General features: G+C 37.5%; 1 pseudogene; it reads right to left on the reverse strand.

The window, feature by feature from the left end:
• Positions 1 to 6805: 6805 nt before the first annotated feature.
• LOC109680463 (uncharacterized protein C2orf78-like) lies at positions 6806 to 14151 on the reverse strand (annotated as a pseudogene).
• Positions 14152 to 16934: the final 2783 nt, after the last annotated feature.

Here is a 16934-nt window from a genome sequence, read left to right on the forward strand (position 1 = left end):
TCACAATCATATTCTGAGATTTCACTACCCCTTACTCAATAAGTGTTAGAATATATAGGTAAAGGATCAGCAAGATTGTACTAGACTTGAACAACACCATTCCTTTTGCCAAACAGAGCACAATCTACCACCATAAAATAAATCTTAATAAGAAGTATTAAGTCAAAACCATTTAACCGTGCAGAGTCTGTTTCTAGATCAAAAAGCAATTGAACTAGAATAACCAATTAAAAAAATCTCTGGAATATACATGAATATTTGAAAGCAAAGTAACACTTATGTACAAAGCTTTATGTCAAAAAGATAAAAAAAGAAAGTAGAAAGCATTTTGAACTGAACAAAAATAAAAATACAATACACCATAATTTGAGATGCAATATGAGGTCATTTATTTGAGGTTTCTTTGATTCTTTTATTAGTATGAAATGGTCTTCTTTGTCTCCTCTGATGAATTTAGATTTGAAGTCTAAATTATCCAATATAAGAACAGTTATTCCTGCCTGTCTTTGGGGGCCTTCATCTTGGTAAATCTTTCCCTATACTTTCACCCTAAACCAATGTTTGTTTCTCCCTATAAGGTGAATTTCTTGTAAACAACAAATTATTGGGTCTTCCTTTTAAACTCAGTATGTCAATTGATGTCTTTTGACGAAGGAGTTGAGGCCATTCAATGTTAATATTGAGAGGGATGTGGTAATTCCTGTCATTTTGTCCTTGTGTTTTGTAAGAGTTTGTGCGTGTGGAACTAAGTCTGTGCTACTCTCTAATTACTTGTCTGCTGCTCTCTTGAGATTAATAATTCATATCCCTTCATGACAGTTCATTTTCATTTTCACTGTGTAGTTTTCTTCTGAGAAACTTCTGGAGTGCTGGTTTAGTGGCCATATGTTGCTTTAGTTTCTATTTATCATGGAAGGTTTTATTTCTCTGCCATTTCCAATTATAGTTTTGCTAGGTTGAAATAGTTTTTCATTGCTTGAAATACCTTCCTCTATGCCCTTCTTGCCTTTTGGTTTCTGTTGAGAAATCTGTTATTTTGATGGGTTTACCTTTATATGTTAGTTGCTTTTTTCTCTTCCACCTTCAATATTCTTTCTTTGTTTTCTGTGCTAATTGTTTTACCTGACATATGCTGTGGAGAGATTCTGCTTTGGTCATGTCTGTATGGTGTCCTAGAGACTTCCTACACCTGGATTTGAATCTCTTTCTTGAGTTTTGGTAAGTTTTCTGCTATTATTTTGTTAAATATTTAAGTTTCCTGTGCCTTTGGCCTGTACCTAGTCTCCTCTATTAATGCCCATGCTTCACGGGTTTGGCCTTTGGATGGATTTGTGGAGTTTTTGCATACTCCTTTTGCAACTCTATTCCATATTCTTCTGTTTATCCTTTAACATCTATTTTGTCTCTGAGCTCTGAAGTTCTGTTTTTCACTTGTTCCAATTTGCTGGAGTGGCTTTCAACAGCATTTTTTATTTGACTTAAGGAGCTTTCTGTTCCCAGCATTTCTGTTTGATTTTTTTTTTTACTTTGAGATTTTCTATATCTTTCTTAAGCTTCTCTTTCACTGTCTTCATTTCACTTCATTTTTGTTTCATTGTTTGTTGAACTCCTTTTTGAGTTCAATTAATTGTTTCTGTATCTTCTAATTTTTTAATACATGTTGCCTTGGGATTCATTGAGTTATTTTCATATATCCTCTTTATGCTTGTTAAAAATTCTTATCATCATTCTTCTGACCTCAGTAATTCATCCCCTTTACTATCCACCAAATCTTCTATATTCAGATTGTTAACCTTTTGAGGTGTCTTATTCCCCTGCCTCCTTTTATTCCATATATTTCTATCTTGAGATTTACTCATGTGTTGTTGATTAGTTGCTTGGGGCCTTTAATCCCCTCTTAGCTCCCTCTTGACTAAGTTTTAGGCTTTGGGCAGCTTAGTTGTTAGCTGAACTGCTCTAACATTTCTGTTCACAAACCTGGAGGATTTACTGAGCAATTAGAAATTCATGGATTCAATTGTGAATCAGTAATTTACACTATATGTAAATTCCTTGGCAGTATTATCTAAAAACAGTGGGAATTGGGCAAATACAGTTATCTACATAGAGCTCAAAACTTAAGTAATGAAATTGATTATAGAAGAGGAGACATGGATGATGGAGTCAGGGGAAGAAAAGGTGTGAGGGGTGTATGCTGTGGGGTAACAAGTCCATAATGTGTGCAAAGGAAAATTCAGTTATTCTGTAGGAGGATGCTCTTGTCATGGATTGCAGAAGAACAGGAAGGATGAGGAGCAATGTCCCCAGTTGTTATAATAAACTACTTTTTGAGTGGTTTGTATGGAGTGGGCAGGGCAAAGGGGGAGAAAAGGAGGAGAATAGAACATGATAAAGATAAGAAAGGAAGAAAAAAGCATAAAACCAAAAGTGGGGAACAAGAGAAGAAACTGGGACAAGGGAGGGATAAACAAATTAGAATTTCAGCAAATGGAAATAGGAGATAAATAAAAGAATTAAAAATATATTTATTGCCCAAAATTATTTATTGTCGTATTGTGGAGTGGGCTTCCTCTGAGATCAGTGAGTGCACTGGATGTTTTCTTCTGATTTCTAATACAGGTGGTGTTCCTTCTGATAATGTCTTGCTCAGGGTCCTTGCTGGGCTTGGTGACAATTGATGGTGCTCTGCTCCACCAGACACGTCGGGGTATAATTGTGTACTTTATTGTGGTCCCAGGAGGAGATGATGTGTGATCACAGGCAAGCCCCTCTCACTCAGAGGTGAAGCCTAGGAATTGAAGTTAGCCATTTAGTTGAATACTCTTCTCTGGGAAGGCTGTTAGTTTCAGCTTGCTATCAGTTTCTCCAAGATGTTTGAATTAATTCTTTTTTTCCCCAGTCTACACAGGCTGAGTCACCCCTCCCCACACAGGCTAGATCAGACCAGCATTTTATAAAGATGGTCCCAAGCTGTGGTACCCCTCCCACACGAGGCAGGGCTGTTGGTTTCCCTCCATTAATTAGACAAACAGCTTTGTCCAGGAAGCTTGCAATCAATACCCTCAAGCTGCATTGGACTATGTGCTTTCCTCCAGAGCAGATGGTTTTGCACCCCCACCTGAATGAGTTGTAGCATTGCAGGTCAAAGGCCTGGGTCACAGGCAGATGGCATTCAGAGCTTCTATGTCCATGAATTTGGTGGGTCTAGGACTGCCCAGGAACTTTCAGAACTGGTTCTGGAGTTCCCTACATCTAGTTTTTGCTCTTTGGACAGTGACAGGAGAAGAGCCAAAAGCAAAAAATAAAAAAACAACCAGAAACACACAAAAATGGAGAAACAGCTACTGGTGTTCCAGTGTGACAACAACCACAGCACCTGGGCTTCTGGTCTATTTCATGCTATTATAAGGTAGTTTAAAGTTAGTAATTGTCCAATGGATTGCCTATTCATTAGTGATATCTTACGTGGTAGAGAAGCCAGATTCTCCAGTCCTCAGTACCATGAATTCAAAGTTTTCTTTCATAGTTGTGAGAACTCAGAGTATTGGGGTATGTCAGCTATCCTTCATCATGGTGTCCCTTGCTTTGTTATCTGAATAGGGTTTGGCATTTATGCTTTGGCTGGTCTGAACTCTGATTGTCCCATTTATGCTTCCCACATAGCTGGGATGATAAGTTTGTACTACCACACACACTCACCTTTTTATTAGTTGAGATGGGGTTTCTTTCTTTTTTTGTTGGGATGTGGTCTGAAATCAAGGCTTCACACTTGCAGAGCAGGCACTCTTCTGCTTGAGCTACACCTTCACTTAACGATGGGGTTCTTTTCAACTGTATGCCTGTGCTGGCCTTGAATCACCATCCTCCCAATCTCCACTTCCCAAAAACTAACATTATAGGCATGAGCCACCACCCCCACCTTCAAGTATTGTTGAAATAATTGTTGTCTCACTATCTTCCCAATGAATTATGTGTATGGTCTAAACAATTATGGTGACATTGAGAGAAATAATGAAAAGTTGACCACTATGTTCTCAGGACCAAGATTCTCTACAAGGCAATTGGAGGAAGCAGAAAACATCAATGCAAACACTCTCTTTCATTGAGCTAATATTTATTGAGAGACTATCATGGTCTTGACTCTGTTTTATGTCAACCAATGGGCCTACAACAATGAAAGAGAAAATCTCAGCTTCTATTGATTACAGGCTTTCATAGATAAGGGCTTAGAGACATCAGAAGGAAAATCATGGTTGAAAGAGTAGCAAGATTCTCAAAGGGATGCTAAATGAGCTCTATATACTCTGACACTTGAAGAGCCTAGCTTGAATACTGCTAGAGAAAAGAATGTTCTAAAAGCAGAATAGAAAGTTTTGTATTATTAAAATATTTGCTGAGAACCAACTGAGAATGTCAGATGATAGAATTTGAAAAGTAAATACTCAGGAAGTAAAAGATGTGTGATGAACTGGTCCAAAGACAGGAAAACATAGCAAACGCACTGGAGTTGTTTAAGTTAGTGCATTTTTATCACTAACAAATTGTGTTCCTTTTCATTTGGAGTTGGAATTATCTGATGAAGCTGTTTTTTAAGATGAAGGTTGTAGTAAAACCAGTAACACTGAGAAGAATCTGGAGCTGTATTATAGTTTATTCAAAGATTGGTATCATCTGTCACCAGGAAAAAATGACGATTTTGGAAAATAAGGTAGTATGCATTTTGGAAAGATGTTTAACATGTATATATTGTTACAATTAAAGATTCTGCTATGCATGGTGTTATATGTCTACATTCCTGCACTTGTGAGTCTGAGGTAGGAGGACTGTAAGATCATGGCCAGGCTGCTGTGCATAGAAAGACCTTTTCTCAAAAGTTTAAAAAAACTTAAAAATTGATGCTTAAATGAGAAATCAGTTTTATAAGTACATGAGGAAGAAGTTCTATGTGAAACATATTGTTTTTTCTGTTATCTGCTAAATACCTGAGGGTAGTATAATGTATTTCCAGATAAGTCAAGACCTTTGTTTTTGGTAAGAGAATATTCTCAATTCCCAAATTTAAAAAAGAATTAAATGACATAAGAGACTTTAGTGTTATTTGAAAAGCACAATCTTGGTGATAGATTTTATCACTTTATATTGGGTTCACATATTAATTATTAAAAAATTCTGGGATATGACGAGACATGGAAACTATTAGTGATGAATGAAAACTTTCATGCCACTTACTTTCTACTCTGGGAAGAAAGTTCTATTCAGTCCCTCTCTAAGAAAAAAGAGAATAGGCAGAGGAGGAGGAGAAGGAATAAGAAGAAAGGAGAAAAAAAAGGAGGAGGAGAAGGAAAAGGATGAGGAGGAGGAGGAGGAAGAGGAAGGATGAATTGAGGGAACTCTGCACCCTCAAAGATCTAACATTTTAATGATGTGAGAGCTAGCGGTAAGTTGTGAAAAATATGATAAAGAAGTCAGTTATGTGGTGTTTCAGAAGGTTTGAAGTTCTACAGAAGAAATAGGCTATGGTGAATGGAATCAGACTGAGGAAAGGGAGAACAGAGAGGTGATTGTATATTCAAAATACATTGTCAAAGAACTGTGATATTACAAGATTTGAGCTAAGACTTGAAGGAGGTAAAAAGAGCACTTTATGCAGGGAACAGCAAGGGGGCTCAGTATGACTAGAGTGGAATGCCTGAAAGGATGCAAAGAATAGATCATGAGTGCAGCAGTCAGTGAACCTGTGCAGACTGTTTTTCCCCCATTTTTATTAGAATATATTTGTTGCACAGTGGCAATTTATTGTGTCAATTCCAAATAACCTCACATTGAACATTGTTTAAATCATCCTCACCATCTCCTCCTGTGACTCCCCCAACCCGCTCCACCTAAAGCAACTGCAAGTGGATTCATTATTCTCTTTTGTATATGTATATGAAGCTGATCAACCATATTTCCTCACCCTCATCTCCTCTATTTAACTTCTCCCTCCCACATATACCCCCCCCACACTGTACTTATTTTACTGTCCTGTTTTTCATTATTAATTCCAATGTCAATATTCAAAGGATTTATAGCATTATTTGACAAAATGAAAATAGGAGATCACAAATATAGAAAGCAAAAGAGCCAGGAAAATCATGAATAGAGCAATGAAAGGACACTCATGTTGCCCTGGTGCTTGAGTGGTGAAAGAATGGTGATTTATGCTTCAAGCCATTTTCAGGGTGGGCCTCAAGTTGCTGCAGTTCACTTGGCTAGACCCAAGTTATCAGTTGCCCCCAGGATGACTGAACTCTTGCCACTACTGTGGTAGATCCCCCATACATTGTATTCACAGTTCTCGTCTTTTATCTTAGATAATCAAACATGTTGAATTTTGTCCTGAGTGTCTAAAATGACTTTGTCATTTTACCTATCCATGATTCTTCTTAGCAACCTATATAATCTCCACTCTTTTGATCATCTACTCCCAGATCATATTCCTTCCTCCTTTCCCACTTACACTTCTCCCCCTGTTCTCCCATCCAACTTTCAGTTGCTTTGGTCAAATGTAGACTTTGATGCCCACCTCTACCAATGAAAACCAAGGAAGCTGCATCTCAAAGCACCAACAGCCTCTTTATTGCTCATCTACTAATCTATGACAACACTTAAGTTTTTAAAATACATTAAAATAATTAAAAATTAATCTACATTTTTATCTAAAAGATTGTATGTAGTTATATATCCATATATTTATATAAACTTATGTATATGTATATGTAAAATCATTTGGTATCTATGGTGGTACCAAAAATCTTAGGTGTTCTTACATTACATAACCATAGTATTGAGAAATTTCCAGTTCTTTTTCCCTCCCGATGAAAAATTGAAGTTTTCCCAAAAAAGGGTATTTGGCAGCATGCTCACGATCTTGCTGAGCCTTCCTTTTCATGGCCTCACGCTCTGGCCTCTGCTCTTTTGTGATGGGGCTTGACATTACTGGCTCAGGCACATTGGGTTTCCTCCATGGAATGGGTTGCAAGCTGAAATCATGCAGTAGAAATTGGGTTTGTAGCTTCGGTGGTCGCTGGATCTTAGTCACAGCAGTGGAAGCTGGCTCCCACTGGAAAAAAGTGGAAGATGATGTTTTGTAGGGTGCAGGTCTAGCAGCAGCAGACTGAGATGTATTTGGCTGAATAAGCTTGGTCAAACCCCGTAGTGTTGTATTGGTTGAAATTGGTTGAGCTGGTTTGACAGGACCAATCGAAGATGTTTTGGCACTAGCTGGTTGAGATACATTGACTGCCTTAGATTGGGCTGTGTTAGAACGAGGCCGGACAGGGTAAGATGCCGAGGGCCTACACGAAGCAAGAGACTGTGGTCTGCAAGAAACAGGTTGAGGCTGAGGCTTGTCCAGCCTTGGAAAAGCTAAAGGTACCAACTTGACCTTTCCAGGAGGGGGCAGCTCATACTGGGATGGAGATGGACATTCCTTGCCAGCACTGCTATTTTTGTTCTGGGCTTTGAATTGAATTTTTCTAAGCTCTTTGCCCTCATGTGGGATACGCAGCTGTGATTTGATAGCTGGAGAATACTGGGAGCCTTTGGTGTTGCTTGAATTTCCCAGGCCCCGACAGGAAGACGGCCCAATGTTCTTATCAGTTTTCTTCCCCAGTGCATGAAAAATCTGCACTGATTCCAGCAGGTGCATGCCCAGGGAGCTTTGAGGCTTGGTAAAATTCTCTTGGCTAAACTCAGACTGATTTTTGTTGCGCTTTGCCTTGGGAATGGTTGTCTTCTCTGACTTTCTTTTGCTCCCTGTCTGCTTACACTCTTCAGTTTTATTGGAGAGGTTTTCTCTGATCTTTTTGGTATCTTCCTGTCCCTGGCCTTTAGCTTTGCTGGCCCTGCTGGATGTGGCTTTTGGAGGTTTGTTGTGAGAATGCTTGTTGATGTTCACAGGAGGTCTGTCACTGGATGCAGCAGTGCACACAACCACTTCTCCCTCCAGCAGGCACTTTTGGTTCTGGTGCTGAATTTTGGCCTTTTGAACTTCACCCTTTTTTCTCAGTGGGCCAGTGGGATCCTTTATGATGCTGGACTTTTCCACCTTGATGTTGTTTGTATCATTGGCTTTGACGGCTGTGGCAACTTTGAATTGTTCCAAGCCTGTCAATGAATTGAAAAAGGGCAAGATGTGAATATCTTCCACCAATGTAGCAATGTCTGCAATACTATTGCTAGACTCATTCCTGTTTTTAAATGTCCCTTGTTCCTCAAGACTTAGGCAATTATTTCACAAATTGGCATTTGCAGAACCAGACTTCCCCTTTTACCCCAAAAGTCTAATGCAGGCCAGAAGTTGGTGAATGTCAGAAATTTCTAAAGGAGTATGTGAGGATTAATATTTTTTGATTGGGACCTAGAAGGCATCCAGAGGCTTTGAAAGCTTGGTTTTAATTTCAACCAAATTCTCATTGTCTACTTGTTTGTTGTATGGGGCTGGAGACAAGACCACGGTATTGGTAGAACTTTGGACTGGAGCAATTAATGAAATGTCCCCATGTTCATGTGGTGGGTTACTCTCAAGTATCTGATCATTTATACTACAGCAGGACTTGAGGAATTCTGGAGATTGTGGAAGGCAAAATGTCGGGCTTGGAGGTTGCAAGTCTAGGAATTCTCCATCCCCATGGAAATTTCCATCAGTAGAAGGTAGTCAAAAAAGGAGTCAATCCCTGGTAAGTAGGATCTCCCAGCTATACACTAATATAGCAACCAAGTCCCTGACAACAGTGAGCAAAACCTTTTGACTGACTCTTCTCTTCTTAAGACAATGGTAGTACCCTCTGTTAGGTGATAGGTGATTAGTGCTTGAGATGCTACTGCTGGTCTTTTGATGTAATTTTTCATAAGATTTCTGTAAGTTTAAAAAAGTGAAAGTGATTGATAAAAAGATGAAATGTTTTGTGCTTGTGGTTTGGCTTAGTAGTAGAGCACTTGTCTCCTATGCTCTTGGCCCTGGTTTTAAACACAAGCACATAAAAATGAAAAGAATTTTTTAAAGACTTGCATTCTAATATATGGTACACTCATTTCTCTCTGCCCTCCTTGTGAATACAAGAATATGGTAAGCCACCGACTAGGGAGATAAAGTGGAGTCCTTCCTCATGAAATACATAAAGAAGGGCATGCTCTGTGCACACTGGGATCCTTTTAGAACATCACTTAAAGCAAGGAAATTAAAGAAAATTAAATGGAAAATGAAGGTTTGGAAAGGTTTTCCAAAGAAATCAGAGCAATAGGTTAGGGAAGATATTTAAGTTACATTGTAGGGGGTTTGCCAGGGCAGAGAGGCCTATTCAGTGTGCTTCTAAGTGACTCTGAAATGCATCATGGATGCATTACAGAGTTCTGCTTTTCCACATTTCTTTACTTATTTAATTTTTGGTGTTTGTGGGATTTGACTCAGATCGTAAACTTGTGAGGCATGCACGGTACCACTTCAGCCATGGCCTCAGCCCTCCACCTTATTTAGAATGTGAAAGTTCACAGTCCTGAGTGAGAACAGTGATTGTAATCTCAGGACTTGGACTCTTCCTATCTGTGGACTAACCACCACTCATCTGAAGAGTTGGCTGTCCTTTTGAATGCTAACCATTCTTTTCCTTTTTTGACCTTTGTACTCACCTTGTAAACTCAAATTTTCTGTGATGGGTTGAGCAGTCCCAGAGTGGAAGACTCCAGAGGTGGAAACTGGTGTTATAATGTTTGTAGTCTGACCCTCCTTTAGTACCATCACCATTTCTGGTTGTGGGATAGAGGCCCTACCCCCTGCATACCAAACAGTGCCATGGGTTTGCAGGCTGCAGCCATGTTCTAGATATATCAGTGGCCCCAATGTGTTTTGATCATAATAATAGACCTCACTTCTTTCCTGGTAGGGAAATGAGAGGCTATGTCCTTGATTTGCAATATGAGATGGTGCAACCTTAACAAAGTTGGCAGGCAATGATGGATAGAGAGGAACCACTGTGTTGGGAGCTGAAGTAGAGATCTGGCTCTGGGCAGTAATTTGAGATGACATGGTTATGCTAGAGTGTTGGTAAAGGTAGGCAGTACCTGTGAGTGCCTGGAAGGAGATGTCAGAGACTGATGGCTCTAGCAATGCTGGAGTGACATCTGGACCAGAATCTCTGGAGAAGTTGCAGACTCTTCCTGGTAGGGAAGTGGCATTGCTCAGCACAGGAAGAGAGACCTGTAGAGAATTGTCAATTCCAAGCAAAGGTGGATTTTGGAAATTTTCTGTAGGAAGAAATAGGGTGATGTAAACTGATGAGATTGACAAACTCTCACTTTATTTGCTGACCACTATTAGCTTAAGGTTGTTGTAAACCAGAAGTCTCTAATACCATTACTCACTGAGATACCAAAAATCAAACAGTGTAGGATGCCTGTAACTGGTGAAGCATTTTGGTCCTCTTCTGATGAACTACCTTTGTCTAATTTGTGCACAGAAGACCCAAAGTAGCCTGGTTTCTACATTGTTCCCAGGACTAAAAGCAGCTGTCTCTTTACACTTTTTTCATGAGGCTGCCCTGGTATGATCTCATAACTATGTTCTAGAATTGAAGTATTTTAAGACTAAGATATCCTTAGAGAACTTTTAATATTACCACTGTATAAGTGAACAAACTGAAGGCCTGAGAGGCCAGACCTATGCCTTCAAGTTCTCCCATCAAGATCTCCCACTGCTGGGAGGTGGTAGCACAGGCCTGTGATCCTAGTTATTTTGGAGGCAGACATTAAGAGGATTATGGTGTGAAGTAGGCCCAGGAAGTAGTTCAAAAATCACTTTCTCCAAAATACCCCCCCACAAAAGGGCTGACAAAGTGGCTTACTTGGTATAGTGCCTTAATAGCGAATATGAGGTCCTGAGCTCAGACCCCAGTACAATAAAATATCTCCTTGTTATCTGTATCATGTTATAGAACCTGACTCTCTCACCAGGTACTGTCCTCTGAGAAAAGACCAAAAACCAGGAGAAATAGAGCTTTTAATAATTGCTTTTTGTTTTCTTATTCATTAGAGACTAGTATTACTAGCTAGGGCATGACTCAAGCCTGTAATTCTAGCTACTTGGGTGGATGAGATCTAGAGAATTGTTATATGTGACCAGCATAGGAAATAAAATTTCACCAGACCCCATCTCAACCAATACCTGTCATCCCAGCTATGATGGGAAGCATAAAGTAAAAGTATCACAGTCCAGTCCGGCCCACGCAAAATGTGAGACATATTTCAAAATTAACTGGAGCTAAAATGGCTGGTGGAGTGAATTAAATTGTAGACCCCCTGCCTTGCAGTCAGCAAGCCCTGAGTACAATCCCTAGTACTGACTAGAATGAAAGAGAGGAAGGAAGGAAGGAAGGAAGGAAGAAAGAAAGGAAGGAAAGCAACAGTATGCTATTCCTTCACTGTCTCATTTTCTTTTTGCAAGTCACACATCATTTCATGGAGTTCACTTACAACAGAGACCAGGTGGTAAATGTAAAGAGTCATGTTTAACCTTGTAAAGTCTGACTTCTGATCCTATGTCAAAATAACTACCTGAGAGATAGTTTCTCAAAAATAATTCTTTTTGGGAAAAATTTACTTAAACTTTGTCAGCCACAAGTGTCATGCAGCATGACTGAATTTTTATCAATACTTCATGTATTATTATTCAATATTATTATCATTTAATATTAATAGTGGTATTCAATCCAAGAATAAAAGTGACAAATTTACATGATTTGTATGGAGGAATACATAGTAATCTATGCAAAGATAGACAAACTACAAAAACCAAAAAGGAATAAGTAGATTGTAATGTAAATTTGGATATGTAGTCAGCATCGAAGCTTCCTAGACTGGCCTTATGCTTACAATCTTCCCTTCTCAGTCTCTGAGTGGCTGGGTTTACAAGCACCAAACACCACACCTTGATTTCTTTTGAACGTATTTCTAATCATTACATAAACACAGAGAAACTATATCTTTAAAAAGTGTGTAACAAGCAGATAAATGCAGGAAATATAAACATTTAGGAAGTCATATTTTATGCAGAGAAATGTTTCAATAAATGGTTGTATGAATCTGGGTGCATCTGTAGTCACAGAACTGTCGATTGCTGAGTAGAAGAGTTGCTTGAGCTCAAGTGTTTGATGGCAAATTGAGCCACATAGCAAGACATCATCCCCTAACCAACAAATAAAACAAAACAAAATAAAATGGTATAAAGTTGAGAGTAAAGCAAAAAATGTAAAGGAATTATGTTATGGTGCTCAATCATATTTTTCTGAGTATTATCTACCATGTAGTAGATATTAATCTTACCAGACAGATAGTCCAATTAATGTAGACACATAAAAATCAGAAAAAACATTTAAAAAGTGTTTCAGAAAGATAATTAAAATTTCTATATTTATCCTCAAAAGCTAGCTAATGGTCATCTTCAACTTATAGGAAAATATCATACCTAAAGTCTGAAATAATTACCACTAAAATTCAACTGATGCAATGAAAAAATTTTGTGTGGTATTTCATGAAATACTAACTGAGGGCCTTGTAATTGATAAGCATGCACTCTGTCCTTGAGCTACACCTCCAGCCCAAAACAATTCTTTTAAATATTGAAAATTCAAATGATTTCACAAACTTTGTTTTAGATAAATGTGGAATTAGAGATGTGGAGACTGACTTTATTTTTAGAAAGTTCTTTCTTTTGAATCTTGTGTCTAAAAACAGTTATTGACTATTAATAACTGTGTATTCTGTTTTAGGAAGAGAGTAATTGGGCTGGAGGTGTAGCTCTAGTGGTAGAGTGCCTGCCTAGCAAATGTTAGACCTTCAGTTCAAACCCCAGTAGTGTCAAAAAAGGGAAAATATTATTGAAAGATTAAAAGTAGCTTTAACTTGAAACTTTCTACTGATTCAAGTTAAGATGCATGATTTTTAAAAATCCATGTATTTTAAAAATCAGAATGAAATAGGACACTGATAATTCTGTTATACCAGCCTTCTCTATAGCCCCTTTCTTAGTGTGTTTATTGGTAGAATCATTTCTAAAATATGTCTCTAAATTATTCATATACAAAACTGTCAAGTGTCATCTGTGTCCAGAGTCAATAGAAAAAATATAATCAAATGGAACTTTTCTGATTAACTGCCTTTATGGGTGATACCCTATTCTTCTCTTATTTACCTTCCTAATCCAGCAATACAAGCATTTCCCAAAACTAACTTCAGTTTGTTTTGCTCTGAGTAGATTTCATTCTATGTGTGTTGTGTGTTAATTTAAAAATTTTTAGTTCTCTTCAAAATACTGCCCCAGGTCATCTCTTTTTTCTTGAGAATGTCTCCCTCCTCTGCATCTCTTTCACTGTTAGGTTTTTTTCTTCCCTCACTTTTACATTTTCTTCACCCCTCCAGTTACTGTTGGCTTATGCTTAATGAAAACAACCCCAAACTTCCTTACTCTAGAAAATCTTTCCTTCATATAACTCAGTCTCCTCCTTCTTTCCTTCTTATGTCTCTTTTTACCTAGTTTAAACAGAAAATTCCAAAACCCAAAGATAATTTTGGTCAGTGTAAATTTGAAACACTAAAGTGGAAGTATTAGGGGAAGGATTGACTATTGTAGATGAAACATATTGGCATATAGTAGTCATTTTTAATATCATCTAGTTTTTTCTCTGGTTCTGATGAAACTAACAGTCTCAAGAAGTCTCTGATTTCACTATTCACATGCCCTTTACACTCAATATTAGAGGAGGGAAAGGAACAGAACATGGGCCTAACACCATCCTCATGTAGCAGATGAGGAAACATTTACTGAGTGAGGATACAATCAGTCCAAAGTTACATACCTAGTAAAGTCAAAGCCAGAATTGAAATTATGTTCCCATATATCTACTGTAATACTCCCCCCCCCCATTATTCTAAGCTGTTTTACTCTACTACTAAATTTAGTCATGGATGAAAGCTATTTTTTTCATTAGTTTTCAAAAGCTATGTTTAAAAAACCTTTCTTTCCTTACCCAACATGGTCAGAGAAGTGTTAACATCAATTACAGATACAAGAAATGAGGAGATGAAACTTGTCTGGGTAGCTGAAGCTGTTCGGTGCATGTGTCAAGTCCGAAGGACACTAGTAACTGGTCACTGGTCACTGGTCACTTGCAATGATTCAAATTTGTTTACAGACAACTCCATGGAAACCCCAAGATTCTACCCACGCGGCAGGAGGCTTGGTGGGCAAATGATGTCATTGGCAGTTTAAAGCTATGAAGTAGCCAATAGCAAGACCCGATTCCAAACCACAAAGCCGGATTGGTTGGCGCTTATAACAGTAGAGCTATAACAGCCCCTTAATGACTGAGCTCTGAGATGCTGAAGCCGTGAAAGGCAGACATGATAGTCTGTCTTTACACTTTTAGGGGAATCATCTCAATGGTTCTTTTAAATGTTCATTAATAAAGTTATTCATAATTTTATATTGTACATTCTAACACATACTATAATTATATAATGCATATATAGTTAATATCCTTGGGGAGGAAGGAAAGACACATTGAGGTTTAGCAATTATAGTTATTCTGAAACTATTTCAATTGATTTGAGTAGTGAATTTACTGGGTAAGGTAAGGATTAAAGCACCCTTTTTTGTAACTTGATTGAAGTGTAAGGTGAAGTTCATTGGGTGCTCCTTGTAGAATTGATATGATCCAATCTTCTTTTCTTTTAGTTTCTTCTTTCATAGCCTGTGCTGGGCCTGGGCTATGTTGGACTTGCATTTTCTTCTCTCCTTCATTGTTTGAATTGTTTCTTGGACAAGCCTTGATTTTGCAGTCTGACTGGTATGGATGCTACTTCCTGTGTAGTTTCAGAAGCAGGGGTATTCTTTTCAGAGCCACAATGCTTTGAGAAATAGACTCTGCCATTAGAATCAAATACCAGAGAGGCAAAAGATCCAGAGGCAAAGATCCAGCTGACTTTACCTCATCTGGATTTCAGTCACAATAAGTTGCTTCATAATTTGCCATCCCTGGCTCCTTGGGCCTTGTGGACATCCCACACTCAGTTTCCTTCATCCCTCAGAAAAATTAAGTCAGTTTCTGTCCTTTTTAACAAGAAAAACTATTGTGGCAGTTACTGTAGTTTCTTCCCCCTTGCAAACAGCTAGTATAGAATCTTGGGCCTCTTGCATTCTCTGTCTGCCATGCTTGGGTGCAAGGTCAGGAAAAATAGATGAATAGTTAGAGAAAAAAGAATACATTAGTGGAGCACAGTAAAATTAAGAAAAAGAAGATTCATTAGAATGGTTTTGGATTCTGTGGGAAACAAATCTACACAACTTGACCTCACCTTGTGTTAACATAAAAGTTCAGTATCTTTTATATTCTGAGCTTACCCTGCTCTGTAACTATCTGTTTTTCTGCTGCCCTCCCTTGTTATTCTAAATTTACTTTCCTTGAATCCATGTATCTGATATTTTCTTAGATATTAATTGGGAAAGAGGAATGTATCTGTTATTTTGTTAGATATTAATCGAGAAAGAGGAATGTCATAGGTGTCTCTTGGAACTACCCAATATACTTTGAAGTATTCTCATACATTTCATAGTAAAGTGGATAATTATCTTTAACTGTTTAAAAAATGGTTCTATGCTGGGTATGATAGTGTTTACTTATAATCCAAGTGGATTAGGCCACATGATCAGAAGTTCAGTGATAAATAGCAAGACCTTGTCTCTAAAAACCACACATGCCACACATGCACACACATACATGCCAACGTGTGTGTGCACATGCTCACAAACATTGTTCCTAAGTTGTAATGGAAATTCAATCATGATTAAGTAACTATGTATTCTTTTACTTTTGTCTAATTCCAAAAATGTATGGATCAAAGAAACTGACGTCTTAAATGTAGCACTAACATGTATCTATCAAGGAAAGTTTTAGAAATTTTCAAGTCTTGATAAAGAAAATTTATCAATGTAGTATAATATTTTAAATCTTTTGTCAGTAGAATTTTCAGATGACATTTTAAAATATCACTTTCTTCATTTATGTATTGACGATTCTCTGCTAAAATTTAACAGTTTAGAACATATGTTTAATTTCTACTTTTCTAAAAGTACATAATGCAAAGTTCATTTTAAGGAAAAATATGCTTAAGTGAAAAATGGATTATATTCTATGAAATGTATAGTTTCACTAAGAATTACAAAGTGATGCATTCAGTATAAAATATGTTTTGACTTATAAACCTGTTATTAATAACACAAAATTATCAATGTTCTGAAGTGAGGAATCTTCAGAAGATCAATATTAATTGTACTTTTAAGGCTATTAATCCAAACAACTTAACACTTCTATATGATCAAAAGTTAAAATAAGTAGATATTTTATTTTACTTATGAGTTTTAAAGGACTCTTTAATCTAGGCTTAGTCTCTCAAATCTTATTTAAACCCCACATTTGGTATGTGATATATCATTTTATGATGAGGTGCATTGTTGATGTTGAACATAACTAATAATGTTTGTTTTCCTTCAGATGCTGCAAGGGTTGAATGAAGCAGTAACTAGAGATCTAAATGAAGGTATGTTGCCAACATTTCTGAATTAACCTTAGATTAATTGATTCCTGAAATAACCTTTAAGTAGCAAATGACATCCTTCCCTTTGTTTTCATACACTGGTCAAATGAAAGGTGTGATAAACATAACCATTTTTAATGAAGTATATGCTCATTTCTCATTTATTCAGGCAAATCTCAAAACATCTTTGCATCTCTTTTTCTGTTTCAATACTTTCTTCATGTCTACCCTCCTAAGAAACTGACAGCCTATACAACTAACACCATTCATGAAAAACAAAGGCATCATGACCATCTTAGGTTTATGAC

This window comes from Castor canadensis, chromosome 15 (genome assembly GCF_047511655.1).
Source record: "Castor canadensis chromosome 15, mCasCan1.hap1v2, whole genome shotgun sequence".
NCBI classification, from domain to species: Eukaryota; Metazoa; Chordata; class Mammalia; order Rodentia; family Castoridae; genus Castor; species Castor canadensis.